Here is a 13,805-nt window from a genome sequence, read left to right as displayed (position 1 = left end):
TCAGTGACAGGCTTCTTAGTGTTTAGAAAGCCCAACGCCAAGACTTCTTGGCATAGGCAGGCCAGAGATTTGAGGTTTCTGGTTAGGAGAAGAGAGACCTGTTGATCTTTTTAAAAAGAGGACTCTGGATACGAAGGCCCTTGCCCAAAAGGGGTCGATGGTGAAGTCTGAATTCAGAAGCAAAACCAGCATTGGTAATTTATTGCCATCAGTAAAGTAAGAACTTTGCTAATCTGTCTGTGCAGGCATTGTTATCGATGCTTAATGCGTCTTGTTTAGCCTAATTCCAATCCAGTGGGATAGTTGCTGCTGTTGTGCCTGTTTTACAGATGGGGACACTGAGGCTTAAGGTGGTAAAGTAACTTATCCAAGGTCACACAGTGATTAAAACAGGGTGATTACTCCTGAGCTCTAGGATTTAACTGATTTTTATGGTTTGGCCCCCTAGTGGTGGGCTGAAGGAAGGAAGGGACCGTTTTAACCCAACATTAAAAAGTTGTGAATGTATTTTGTTATGGGTCCAGTTTGAAATCTTTAGTCTGAATGAAACTGAAAAGGTTCAGAGTGAATTGCTGATGCCCACTAGTGTTAAGAGAAGCACCTAAATGCATTTCTGAATTTTTTTGCGATCCCTGATCCTAAGGGAACACAAAGTATTTCCCCTGCCTGTGATTTTCGTATCTGATCGCCCTTACACTTCCCACACCTCATCCGATTACTTAATTTACAAACAAAACTGCATAGAGAATAGAGAAGGTATCTTGCATAGTGTACAACAGACCCAGTATCCCTCCATTTCTGAGCTTTCTCAGCTCTAGAAAGGGAGTGTGTGGAACCTAGCCAGCTCTGTAAATAACATGGCATTCTTCCCCACCTTTGGTAATAGCCGTTCTTTCCCTCCAGAACCCTGTAGAAAGTATGAGAAAGATTTAAGAGCTCAGCTGGAGCCCTGGATGGAAAGAAGTGATCTGTGAGATTCATCTTTACAGATTGAGAAACAATCTCAAAGAAGATAACATAGCTAATAAGCAGCAGCCAGGAGTGAGTCTTCCACATTATACTACACATCAGCCTCTAAGGTTTAAAGTGGAGTTGGTCGTTGGTGGCACACACCTTTAATCCCCTCACTGCTGAGGCAGGAGGATCTCTGAGTTCAAGGCCAGCTTGGGGGGGGGAATTAAGTGAAGTATCTTTTTTTTTTTTTTTTTTTTTTTTTTTTTTTTGTTAGAATGTGAAAGTTCTTCATCACAAGAACAAGACCAGACCAAAGTCCCAGAAAGAATTTTTAGTATGTCGAGTCAGGTGACTTTCTGCTTAACTTCAGTGATCAAACTAAAGTAAGGATAAATTTATTCACAGTGTGTAATCCTAGGTAGTTTGGGTAATCCCCAGTACAACAGTGAATTGGTGCTTTGAGAAGATTAACTAGTTCAAGCCTATTAATGGAGGCCCATCGGGTACTGGCTATCTTATGGCCTGCCTTTACCCAGAGTCTGCTCTATTGCCTTTTTGGGTACACTCTCCCAGGGCCTATATGTTGTACAGTTTTTGCTATGTTAAACTATGTTAAACTTCATCCCTCTTTCAGTCCCCTTTGTAATGGTCCCACTGTCTGTGTTGGTGACGAAACTATAGATGTTGCTTTTGCTCTTGATCATTTCTAGCAAAGACCTCAACCATTTGAATTCTGGTAGATGCCGGCTGTCTAATCACCATTCCCGCTCTTGCTAACAGGGAATTTGGCATTCCCTCCCAAAATGCAGGGGATGGGTCTTGATTAATATAAACTCTAAAATAGGTCTGTGTAGTTGTATTGTTCTAGGCAGTGGTTGATTAGGCCACTTAGATCTGAAGAACCTTTTTCATTTGAAGCAGACTTTCTGGCTTTTTAAAGACTATTTGCCACTGGGAGTTGATGGTGAAAGCCTTTAATCCTAGCACTTGGGAGGCAGAGGCAGGCACATCTCTGAGTTCGAGAACAGTCTGTCTGGTCTACAGAATAAGTTGCCAGGACTGTTTCACAAAGAAACCTTGTCTAAAAAAACAAACAAAAAAATATTTAAAGTTTGTATTCTAACTGGTTTTACCAAAGTGTGAGTTTCAGACAAGACAGAGCAAGGTTATGATAGTAATAGCCAGTACATCTATAGAGCTGCTAAGTGATCAGCACTCTTCTAAGTACTTCTCAGTTTAACTCATTTCCTTCTCAGGTTCTCCTGTTTTAGTTGAAGAAACTGAAGCATAGGAACTCTGCCACTGAGCTCTGTGCCCATGGTTACCAGACCTAGTGTGTATGTCTGTTACCTTTGGTTTTTTTTTGGGGGGGGGTTGGTTTTTTGTTTGTTTGTTTGTTTTTTTTTTTTTTTTTTTGTTCTTGATCTTTGGTAGTCTGGGTATTGAAGCCAAGCAGAGTCATAGAATAGTCATGAATAGCCATGTACCTCATAACAACTTTTCAAGGAAGATCAAGTTGCAATTATGATTAAAATCCGTAAGATTATAATGACGCTAAAAAAAACTCCACTTGTCTAGAGAACATATAACTGGTGAAGATTCTGTCGATAACCTTAATGATTTCTTTAAAAGTTTGAAGTCATTATGTTGGTTTGGTGGCTTGCACCATTGGTCCCAGCTACTCAAAAGGCTGAAGCAGGGATTACTTGAGCCCAAAAATTAATTTAAGGAGCCCGGACAATATAACAAGACCTTGCCTCAAAGAAGTTTGAGCTGGGTGGGTGGGTGAAGTGCCTCAAAAGTCAAAAGACAATTACTGACAAGCCTAATCTCTTGAGTTTAATCCCTGGAACACACAAATTGTCTCTTACCACCACACATGCGCATACTTCCCTCTTCATGAACACAGAATAAATAAATAAGAATTGGATTGGAGATACAGTGTAGTAGTTAAGAATATCAGCTACTCTTTTAAGAGGACAGGAGGGCATTGGAGAGATAGCTCAGCAGTTATGAGCAGTGACTGCTCTTCCAAGGACCTGGGATCAAGTCCCAGAACCCACAGGACAGCTCACAACTGTAACTCCGCTTCTAAGGCATCCTCACACAGACATAGATGCACATAAAATAAAAATAAATAAAAAATTTTTTTTTAAAAGAGGACTCGAGTTTGATTCCCAGCACCCACATGTCAGCTCACAACAGTATAAACCCACATGGCAGGGAATCTGAAGTCCAGACAGAACTCCCACACACATAAAAATAAATGCATAAAAAAATATACAATTAAAGATGTAATAAAGTTTAGGTAGGTATGGCAACACTGGCCTGTGATATCCTAGCATGTGAGAGTGTGTTTGGGACAACCTAAACTATAGCAAGACTTATCTCAAAAACAAGTTTAAAAAACTATGGACATCATATGTGGTTGCCGGGAATGTACTGGACTCAGAGATCTCTCCTGCCTCTGTCTCTGGAGTGATGGGAGTGAAAGTGTGCACCACCAGGCCAGGTTTATTTTCGGTCTGGAGAGATGGCTCTGGTTTAGAGCACTTGTTTCTTCAGAGGACCCAAGTTCGAGCACCCACATGGTAGCTCACAACCATTTGTAACTCCAATTCCAGGGAATTTAACACCCTTTCAATTCTGAGGGCACCAAGCATACATATAGTTTACATACTTACATGCAGTCAACATCCATACACATAAAAATAAATCAATCTTTTTAAAAATTATTTTACTCATGTGCTTAGATGTGTTTGTATGGGAGTATGTTCCTGTGGGTGCACATACCAGAGGGCACCTGAACTGGAACTGGAGCTACAGGCATTTGTGAGCCACCCAGTGTGGATCCAGAGAATGAAACATGGATTTCTGCAAGAGCAGTAAGTGCTCTGAACCACCAAATCATTTCTGCAGCCCCAGAGAGAAAAGTTTTAAATAAGTTTAGGTGCAGTATTTGTTACCAACAGAAGTGAACAGCAGTGTCCCAGGCTTTCACACTTTGATGCACCATTCCCTATTAAGTAACTCTTGCAACTGCAGTCTTCAGCCTTTTGTGTCCTATACAGTATGCCTTCTGTGCTGTGTGCTGCATTATTTTTTGCTGTACTGTTTCTATTTTTAGATGAACATTTTGTTTCTTCAGTATCATAATATGCTTTGTATCCTATGAGCAATGGGCTATACCATATAACCTAGGTATGTAATAAAATACACCATCTTAATAGGATCATTTAAGATAGACTGTGATGTTCACACAGTGTTGAAATCTGTTAAAGATGCATTTCTCAGAACATATATTGCTATAACTCAGAACATAGCTATAACTTTTAATAGACTATTGGTAGACAGTTGTTACCAGAATATGAGCTATCATGGGCAGTGTTCTTTCTCTGGAAAAAGCCTGTTTCTGACTCTGAAATTGCCACTAACAATGCCAAGATTATGAGGCATACTTTGTAAATAATAGGTAGTTTTAAAAGTGGAGAGTAGATGGGGCTGGAGAGATGGCTTGGCAGTTGAGCTCTGGCTACTCTTCCAGAGGTCCTGAGTTCAATTTCCAGTGACCACACAGCCTCTTGTAATTCCTGTTCCAGGGGATCCAATGTCCTCATGCAGACAGACATGCAGACATACCAGTTCACATAAAATAAACAATTTTTTTTTTTAAAAAGTAGAGAGTAGAGCAAGCAAGATAGCTGAGCAGATAAAGGTGCTTGCTGCCAGTCCTGAAGAACTGAGTTTGATCCCTGAACCCACATGGAAGATGGAGATAACCAAGTCCTACATATCATGTTTGACTTCTACACATATATCCCAGCCTACAAACATAAATGTAATATTTTTTCTTGAGTGTAGAGCCAGGCTTGTAGCTTAGTTGGCAAAATGTTTGCCTTGAATGTACAAAAACCTGAGGTGATCCACAAAACTACATAGGCCAGGCATGTTGGCAAAATACCTATAATCCCAGCACTGTGTAGAGGCAGGAAGATCAGAACCTCAAGGACAGTCTAGGCTAAGTAAGACTATGTAGACAAGCTCTCTCCGTGTTTTGAACTGCCAAAATAGCCAAAATATGTTACCTGTCTGGGTGTTTTGCTTGCATATATTTGTTTGTCACTTGTATTTCTAGTATCCAAAAAGGCCAGAAGGAAGGTATCAGATCCCCTGGGACTGGAGTTAACTGGTGGTTGTGAGCTACCATGTGGGTGCTAAGGATTGAACCCGGGGGTCTTTGAAGTACAGCTAGAGCTTTTAACCACTGAGCCATTTTTTTAGCCCCCAAATTAACTACCTTGAGTTGTGTTATGTTAGTGCTAATATAATGAAGTTTTGTGACTTGTATTTGGATGCAAACAGTGGAACCTTTTTAACTGATAATGCTTCTAGTCAGGTAATAGTAATTTTTCTATGTTGCAGTTGGACACTGTATGATGCTGTCACTTCAGTCTCTCCTGAGTTGCTTTGTGTAGATTTTTTTTAAAGCATGGTCACACCTGGAGTGATGGTGCACACCTTTAATCTCAGCACTCAGGGAGGCAGATGCAAGAGGATCTGTCTTAAGTTCAAGGCCAGCAGAGTCTACAAAGGCACACAGAGAAACCTTGTCTTGAAAAATCCCCACACAAAAAAATATAGTAAGGGTATCCTACAACATCATTTAATCTTGCTAAGTCTCAGGTTCTTTAAAATGATATGCAAGGAATGCTGGTTTTTTTTTTTTTGTTTTTTTTTTTTTTTTTTTTTGGAGCTAGGGTTTCACTTTGTAGTCTTAACTGGCCAGCCCCAAACTCAAATAGATCCAGCTGCCTCTGCCTCCCCATTACTGGAATTAAAAGCATGCCAACATGTTCAGCCAATAATACTGTTTTTAAGGTTGTTAGTGAAGATTCAGCAAAATACTGGTTTTGAGAAAATAATTTGTGAGCAGGGTATAATGGTGTATGCCTGAAGTTATAGCCCTGTTGAGACTGAGTAGGCTGGTGGTGGTGCACATCTTTAATCCCAGCAAAGGCAGGCAGATCTCTGTGAGGCCTACAAATTGAGTTCCAGGACAGAGAGGCCCTGTCTTCAAAAGAAAAGAAAAAAAAAATTTTTTTTCGCAGAGCTGAGTGTAGTGCATGCCTTTAATCCCAGCACTCAGAAGGCTGAGGCAGGTGGATCTCTGTGAGTTCCAGGATAGCCAGCCAGAGCTGCATAATGAAATCCTGTCTCTGAATGAAATAGAGAGGCTGAACCGAAGGATCATGAGTTAGAGGCCAGCCTGGACCATATACTGGTACTCTTTGTTTCAAAACAAAAACACCCTTTGTAAACCATAGAAGCTTTGGTGTTTTAGAAGCTCTTAAGTTGGTGTTCTCTGTGGCCTCCCCTTTCTTTGTCAGTGCTCCATCTCACTCTACCCACTTCTAAAATCCTAATTGCAAGATGTGTGCAAGATTTCATACTGATTTTTCCAGTCCTATAACATATTTGTCTATATATCCTGCATTCCACTAAATTCTTCCTTTGTAGCATTCTGGTGGAGTGTAATAAAATTTCAGGAATTCTTACATTTATTTATGGCTATGGGTGTAGGTATGCCATGGCACACCTGTGGAGGTCAGAAAGACAACTTACAGTGTAGGTTCTTTGGTATTGTACTGAACTCAGGTGTCAAGCTTGATTGTAAGCACCTTGACCTGTGCTCTCAGTGGCCTGTCTTGGAGATTCTTTAGTTACTACGGTAGTCCTTGAAAGAGATGATGATAGCAGTGACTGTGGTGGCAGTAGTAACAAAAGTTAAGAATCTGAGTCATCAGGCTTGGTGTTTTGTTTCATGTGGTGGCTGAAGCTGAGTGGGGCTGAGGATCAGGTGTGACTCCTGGGCCTTTTGACTTGAGCAGCAGAATGGATGGTAATACTGAGATGTGTTTAAATTTAGACAATTTGGGATTTCTCTAATTTCCAAGGGAAGGCATCCAAAAGACAAGTGAATATAGAAGCAAAGAGCTCTGAGGGTGAAGTCTAGGAATGAGGGTTCATTGTCTATCTCTGTATATCTAGTAATCATAGAAACAACAAATAGAGATTAGGCTAAAAACAAAGAATAGGATCTGGGCATGGTGGTTCAGTCTTTTAATCCCAGTAGGGGAAAAGATTTTTTTGAGTTCAAGGTCAGACTGGCCTACCAGTGAGTTCCAGGACAATCAGGACTACTCAGAAAGACCCTATCTCAAAAAGGGGTATGTGTGTCTGTCTGTCTGGGGCTAGGAATACAGCTCCCATGGTTAAAGCTTGTATTTGACTTGTACAGGTCTCTGGGTTCAGTCCCAGCATCAGAAACATACAAACTAAAAGCTCGAGGCAAATGAGATTAATGTGGAGGAACAAAAGAAGCAATAGCCAGAATTAGAGAAAAGCAGTAGTGGATAGCTAAGACAAAACCAAACCAAACAAAGAGTCTTAAGATTGAATGCTATCAAGAGGATAAAAGAAAAAAGAAAATGTTTGTTGAATTTAGTATTATGTGCTCAATCAATGGCCTTTTTAAAAAGTTTGATGGTGTGAGAGCAAATGGGAGAAAATTAAAAATAAACCAGACTGTTTTCAGAAATTAAAGGAGCGCTAGAAAGATGGCTCAGTAATTAAGAGCACTTGGTGCTCTTCCAGAGGACCTGGTTTGGCTCCCAGCACCCAAATGGTCTCACATCTGTCTTTGACTCCAGTTCCAGGGGATCTGACACTCCCATCTGGCCACCAGACACACACGTGCACATACACACATGCCAGCAAATGCCTACAGACATAAAATAAATAAATCTTACTGGGTGGTGTTGGTGCATCCTTTAATCCCAGCACTTAGACACTCAGGAGACAGAGGCAGAGTTCCATTTCTCTGAGTTCCAGGCCAGCCTGTTCTACAAGAGGAGTTCCAAGATGCCCAGAACTATACACAGAGAAATCCTGTCTCAAAAAAAAAAAAAAACAAAACTAATAAAATTAAATAACTAGATCTTTAATGGGTGAGGGGAAATCTTAGATGTGGTAATACAAGCTGATCCCAGCACTGAACTCTTGAGTCTGAAGCCAGGCTGGTCTACATAGTAAGTTCCAGGCCAAACAAGGTTGCATTATCAAGACCCTGTCGTCGTCATCCCACCCTACCCCCAAAAAAAAGAAAGAAAAGAAATTTGGGTGTTAGGAGAGATAGGTAAGTTGAAGAATACCTGCACTAGAGCAGTGACATAGGAATGGAGAAAGAGACAGGAGTCTAGACATCACTAGGAATTAAAGACAACCACTCCTAGTGATTTTATGTGAGGATGGTCATAACTGAATTGAAGTTGCCAAGGGATATTATTTAACTTTCTGGTCTGAAAAGCTAAGAAAATGTCAACACAGATTCCTAAACACTTTACATCAGTGTTTCTCTTCTTTTTGTTGTTGATGTTTGCTGGAGGTGGTACCTCATATATGCTGGTCAAATAGCCCCAGCCTTTTTCTGTTGTTTTAATTAATTATGATTATGTCTGTTGGTCGAAGTCAGAGAACAGCTCTGTGTAGTCGGCTCTCTTCTGCCCTTATATGGGTTCTGGGGATCAAACTCTGAGGTCATCAGGCTTATGAGACCTGGAAAAAATGTCTGCCACATCATTCTAGTTAAAACAGTTACACAACTGGTTTCTATGCAGTGTCCTATGTTGGTTGGTACTTGACCCTGTAATGAAAGGTTTGCCACATTTAAGAGCACAAAAGAAAAAAGAACAAGTTTCTTTTTTCTGGAATGAACTCTAATGTATTAGGTGTGAGTTTTGCCAGAAGACCCTGCCATGTGTCTTATCTGGTATGGGTTATATGGTATCTAGTGAGTATGAATGCTGCAGAAAGGATCTATCTGTCATTACATTTGTAAAGTTTCTCATCTGTAGGGATTAATCTAATGTGTCACAATTAAATTTATACTGAAAGATTTTTCACACTTAGATTTTCAAGGTGGGTTTTTTTTTTTTTTGTTGTTGTTGTTTTTTTTTGGGGGGGGTCTGGTACCAGTTCTTTGATAAGTCCTGATGTCATTTTGATTTTAGGCCTTCCTGCATCTAATGCAGGTTTCTTTTCCCATAATAGATCAACAGATAGTATGTCTTTTAAAAATTATTTATTTATTATGTGTATTTGTGCCTATGTGGGATTATGTGTATGCAGGTGCTGTGGGGGCTAGAATGTGTTAGGGTCATCTGGGGTTGGAGTTACAGCTGGTTGTAAGCTACCTTGTATAGGTGATGGGAACTAAACCAGGGTCCTCTACAAAAGTGTTTTGCCTACATGTATATCTGTGCACCATGCCAGGTTGTGAAATCTAAAAGAACCTGTCAAATGTTATGACTGGAGTTAAGGAGGGTTGTAGGCCACCATGTGGGTTCTGTTAGAGTAACCAGTGCTCTTAACCACTAAGCCATCTCTCCAGTTCCTAAGCATACCTTTTTAAAAATTATTTAGGGTGTGTGCAGGTGACATTCCCCCCCCCTTTTAAACTTTTATTGAAAATAATAGCCAAAAATCAAGAAACCTGTAAAGAATGACAAAGCCAGGTGGTGGTATCATAGTCCTAGCACTCCAGAGGCAGAGACAGGTGGATCTCTTGAGTTTGAGGCCAGCATAGTCTACAGAGAGAGTTCCAGGACAGTCAGGGCTATGAAGAGAAATCCTATCTTGAAAAACCAAAAAAGTAAAAAACAAGAAAGCAGTGATAGAACACGCCTTTATTCCTCCGACACAAGACAAGAGTCCCCTCCTAGTCCTAGCAGGACTTGAAAAGTGACTCAACACAAGAAACTAACTTGTTATATAGTGCAGGCTAATACAAAATCAATAATGCTGAAGGCATCTTAACTAAAGATAAATTTGTTAGAAAAGGACTTGTGTGGACAGCTTGGTGATATATATCTGTAATCCCAGTACTTGGGAGGCTGATGCAAGTGGATGGCAAGTTTTGTTTGTTTGCTTTGTTTTTTGAGTTCTTTGAGACAGGGTCTTATGTAGTCCTGGCTGTCCTGGAACTTTATGTGTAGACCAGGTTATCTCTGCCTCCTAAGTGCTGGATTGGATGGTGTGTTTGAAGCCTGCATGAGCTACATGTGAGATGGCTCATGTCATTGAAACAAATGGTAATAGATATTCTGATACACACACTAACTAGCATAAACCAAACATACAACAACAAAAACACATTGGTATTGCATGGGAAATAAGATTCTAGGACACAATATAGGCTGATTGATGTTTATTCGGGGAGAAATCACTTACACCAGAAACAGATGACTGCTGCAGGTTCCTACTCCCAGGATGCCCTTGATGCTCTCTCTCTCTGACCAGGAAGTAAGAGTGAGCTGGGGTCTGGGACCCCAGACATATCACATCCACACCTGTCCCTATGCCCCATGGGTGTGGTGAAGTAAGAGTGAGCTGGGGTCTGGGACCCCAGACATATCACATCCACACCTGTCCCTATGCCCCATGGGTGTGGTCAGAGCAACAGGTGAAGGCGGAGTGGTTATCTGATTACACATAGGTATAAATTAGACCTACTTAAAAATTTAAGCTTCCATGTTTCAAAGGACACATAAAGCAAGTGAATGGGAACCCGACAATATTGGCATACTCCATTAATCCCAGCACTCTTGTGAGCAAGAGCAGGCTAATCTCTGAGTTCAAGACTGGCCTGGTCTACAGAGTGAGTTCAAGGACAGCCAGGACATCTTGCAACCATTTTAACAGTTTTTGGTGGGATCTGTGTTTCTTATCTTTTTACATTAGTCAAGCCTTCTACAAAGAGATAACCCCTTTCCAATTTGGATGACCTTTTCAAAGTTAATTTTAAAATTTTAGTACATTCAGTTTCTGTGTGTGGCCCACAAGTGTGGGCTTGGAGCACATGTGGGAATCAGGATAATCTGTGCACGTCAATTCTCTCCTTCCACTATGTAGGTCCAGGGAACTAAGGCATGGCAATGAACACCTCTACCCAGCTGAGCCACCTTACTAGTCTTAGATGGCTTTTGTTCTTTCTTTTGCCTAATTAAATAAGTGGTGAAGGTGAACATTCTTGTCTCATTCTAGATTTTATAGGAACACTTTTTCCCATTCCATATGATCTTAGCTGTAGGTTTGGTGTACATTGCTTTTACTATGTTGAAGTCTCTCCCTTCTGTATTTGTCAGGGTTCTCTAGAGGTGCAATCAATAGAATGTGCATACACCAGGAGGCTCAATAGAATTTTTGTTGTGTGATAAAACGTTTCCTGATGAAAAACTACCCCCCTCTAGATAGGGATAAACAGCAAACCAAAGTATGGATACCACCAAAGTCCAACTTGGTGAACCAGTGAGTTTTAGGGTTACTTACATGAGGATAGGTGAAGAGTTACTTACAGGAGCAAAAATGGCTCAAAGACAGCTGCATCATCAAAGCCCACCCAGGTATGGGTGATGGCTCCCAAAGCTGGGAACCTGGAGCACACTGTATAGGCCTGCAGGCAGCTCAACTAGTTAGTGATTGTCATTTCTGGGTGATTCTGGTCTAAACTAGGTAGTTCAGCTAGGTAGTTTCTGTTTCTTCCAGGCAGCTAGTCTGCTCTCAGAGTCTCAGAGTTTAAAGCTGTTTCCCTAGTCTCAAAGGGACTCTCAGCTTTTATAGTAGTACTCTGGCAAGGAGGGACATAGTAAATCTGATCAGTTTTGGGGATTTCCTGAAGGAGCTTCCCAGCACGGTAGGATTTTCAGTGTCAGAGGAAACATTCACAGTGCCTTACTTACACAGTAGGAGCTAGATAGCCCACCAGTGGGTGTCTGTAGAGCAGAAAGGCTGAAAGCAGTAGCTGCACACAAAGCTGGATGCCTCTGGGGCTTCTGAGATGGTTCAACAGTTAAGAGTACATACTCTTGAGAACTGGGTTCCCAACAACCACCTGTAACTCTAGTCCCAGGGAATTTGACACCCTCTTCTAGCCTTTGGGGCACTGTATTCATGTCCAGATACCCACACTCAGACATACACATATCCACATAATTTCATTTTTTTAATTAAAAAAAAAGTTCTTAAAGGGAAAAAAACAAAGCTAGATCCTCAGCAGTTCCACCCTAATGCTAAAGGCTTGGAGTGAAGACTGGAATCTAGGGAGGGAGTCACTGGTTTGAGTCCAGATTGGAAGGTTGAAGAAGCTGAAGTCATCTGATGTCAGTGAAGGATAGCAGCAGCAGTACCAACTGGGATAAGTGTATTCACAAGCAATGGATGAATGCAGGCAAGCAACACTGCTTTTTCACCTGAGCCATCTTTTGGAAGGCTCCCCTCAGTTCGTTGTCTCTGGAAATGGGCTCAGAAGCAGTATCTCTTAGTTGATTCCAGATGCAATCAAGTTGACATTGAGATTAACCATCACATCATCACATTCTCTATATCTACTTTGTTGAATTTTTACCTTGAAGTGATGTATAATGTTATGAAATGCTTTTACTGCATCAGAAATGATCATAAGGTGTTTCTTCTTTATTCTGTTAGTATGGTGTCACATAGATTTGCATAAGTTGAACCACCCTGTGGGGATATATTATTTGGGATTTATTAAAGTTTGCCTGAGAATTTTGAAAGTAAAGTCAGCCTCAAGCTATAGAGATCAGGCAGCCAAAAGGTAGGAGGTAGTGGTATATACCTTTAACCCTAAAACTCAGGATTAACAGGTAAATGGATCTCTCTGTAAGTCCAAGGCCATCCAAAACTACACAAGATTAATCAGTTCTAAACCGAAACACCTCACACAAAGATGATCTCAGCACTTGGGATCACATGGCTTTAAGCTCAGCACTAGAGGGTATAAAAGATAAGACCAGGGTCTTCAGTAGTCATTATGGGGGATTAGTTCTTCAGCCACATTGAGGAGAGGCAGCAGTTTGAAGCAGAGTGAGAACTAGTGCCCCGATGCTTTGCTTTTCTGGTCTTCAACTTGAAGCTTGAACCCCAGTATCTGTCACTGGGTCATTTATTGTGCAACAACCCTTGCATCTTTGGGGTAGAACTTGATTGTGGTGTGTATTTCTTCAGGGTTGCTGGCTTTGACTTGATGAAATTTTCTTGAGAATTTTTACATCTGTGTTCATTATACATATTGGTATTTGATTAGTTTTTGTTTTTCTGAATATTCTTTAGGATAAGATGGCCTTCAATCACTATGTGGCAGAAGGTGGCCTTGAATTATTGATTTTCCTGCTTCCCTTTCTAAATGCTGGGATTATAGAAGTGAGCTGCCATGCCTGGCTTGGTCTGTAGGTTTTGTTTTGTTATGATTTTGGTGTCAGAATAACTTTATAGAATGTCGAAGGATTTTTGTTTTTTTGAGACAGGTTTTCTCTGGCTTTGGAGGCTGTCCTGGAATTAGCTCTTGTAAAGACCAGACTAGTCTCAAACTCACAGAGATCTGCCTGTCTCTGCCTCTTGAGCGCTGGAATTAAAGGCGTGCACCACAAGACCTGGCTTATTTTTTTTCATCTCTATTTTTTCTTTTAGTCTAGCAAGTGGTTTATCTTTTTTATTTTGTTTGTTTGGTTTTGGGTATTCAAGGACAAGGTTTCTCTGTGTAAAGCCAACTGTTTATTTCTTTACTGTAATCTCTATTCCTACTCATCTAGGAAATGTGTGTTGTTTTCCTAAATCTTTAATGCATTATTAAGTTATTTGAAATATTGAACTCTAACAGCTTCCTCCCCTCTCTCCCTCTCCCCCTCCCCTGCCTCTTACCCTCTAAGGTCATGCTATATGGCCCTGGCTGGTCTGGAGTTATGTAGAACAAACTAGACTTGAATTTACATTCTCTT

The 13,805-nt window shown here is 40.8% G+C and overlaps 1 protein-coding gene across 2 annotated transcripts in view; it reads left to right on the top strand.

Annotated features, from left to right (window-relative positions):
* The window catches only part of Kpna6 (karyopherin subunit alpha 6), a 33,823-nt gene that overhangs the window by 696 nt on the left and 19,322 nt on the right, over positions 1–13,805 (top strand). The window lies entirely within an intron of this gene.

The sequence above is a fragment of the Phodopus roborovskii genome, unplaced genomic scaffold, assembly GCF_943737965.1.
Source record: "Phodopus roborovskii unplaced genomic scaffold, PHOROB, whole genome shotgun sequence".
NCBI classification, from domain to species: domain Eukaryota; kingdom Metazoa; phylum Chordata; class Mammalia; order Rodentia; family Cricetidae; genus Phodopus; species Phodopus roborovskii.
The sequence above is the reverse complement of the archived record's forward strand: the minus strand, read 5'-3'. Positions and strand labels throughout refer to the sequence as shown.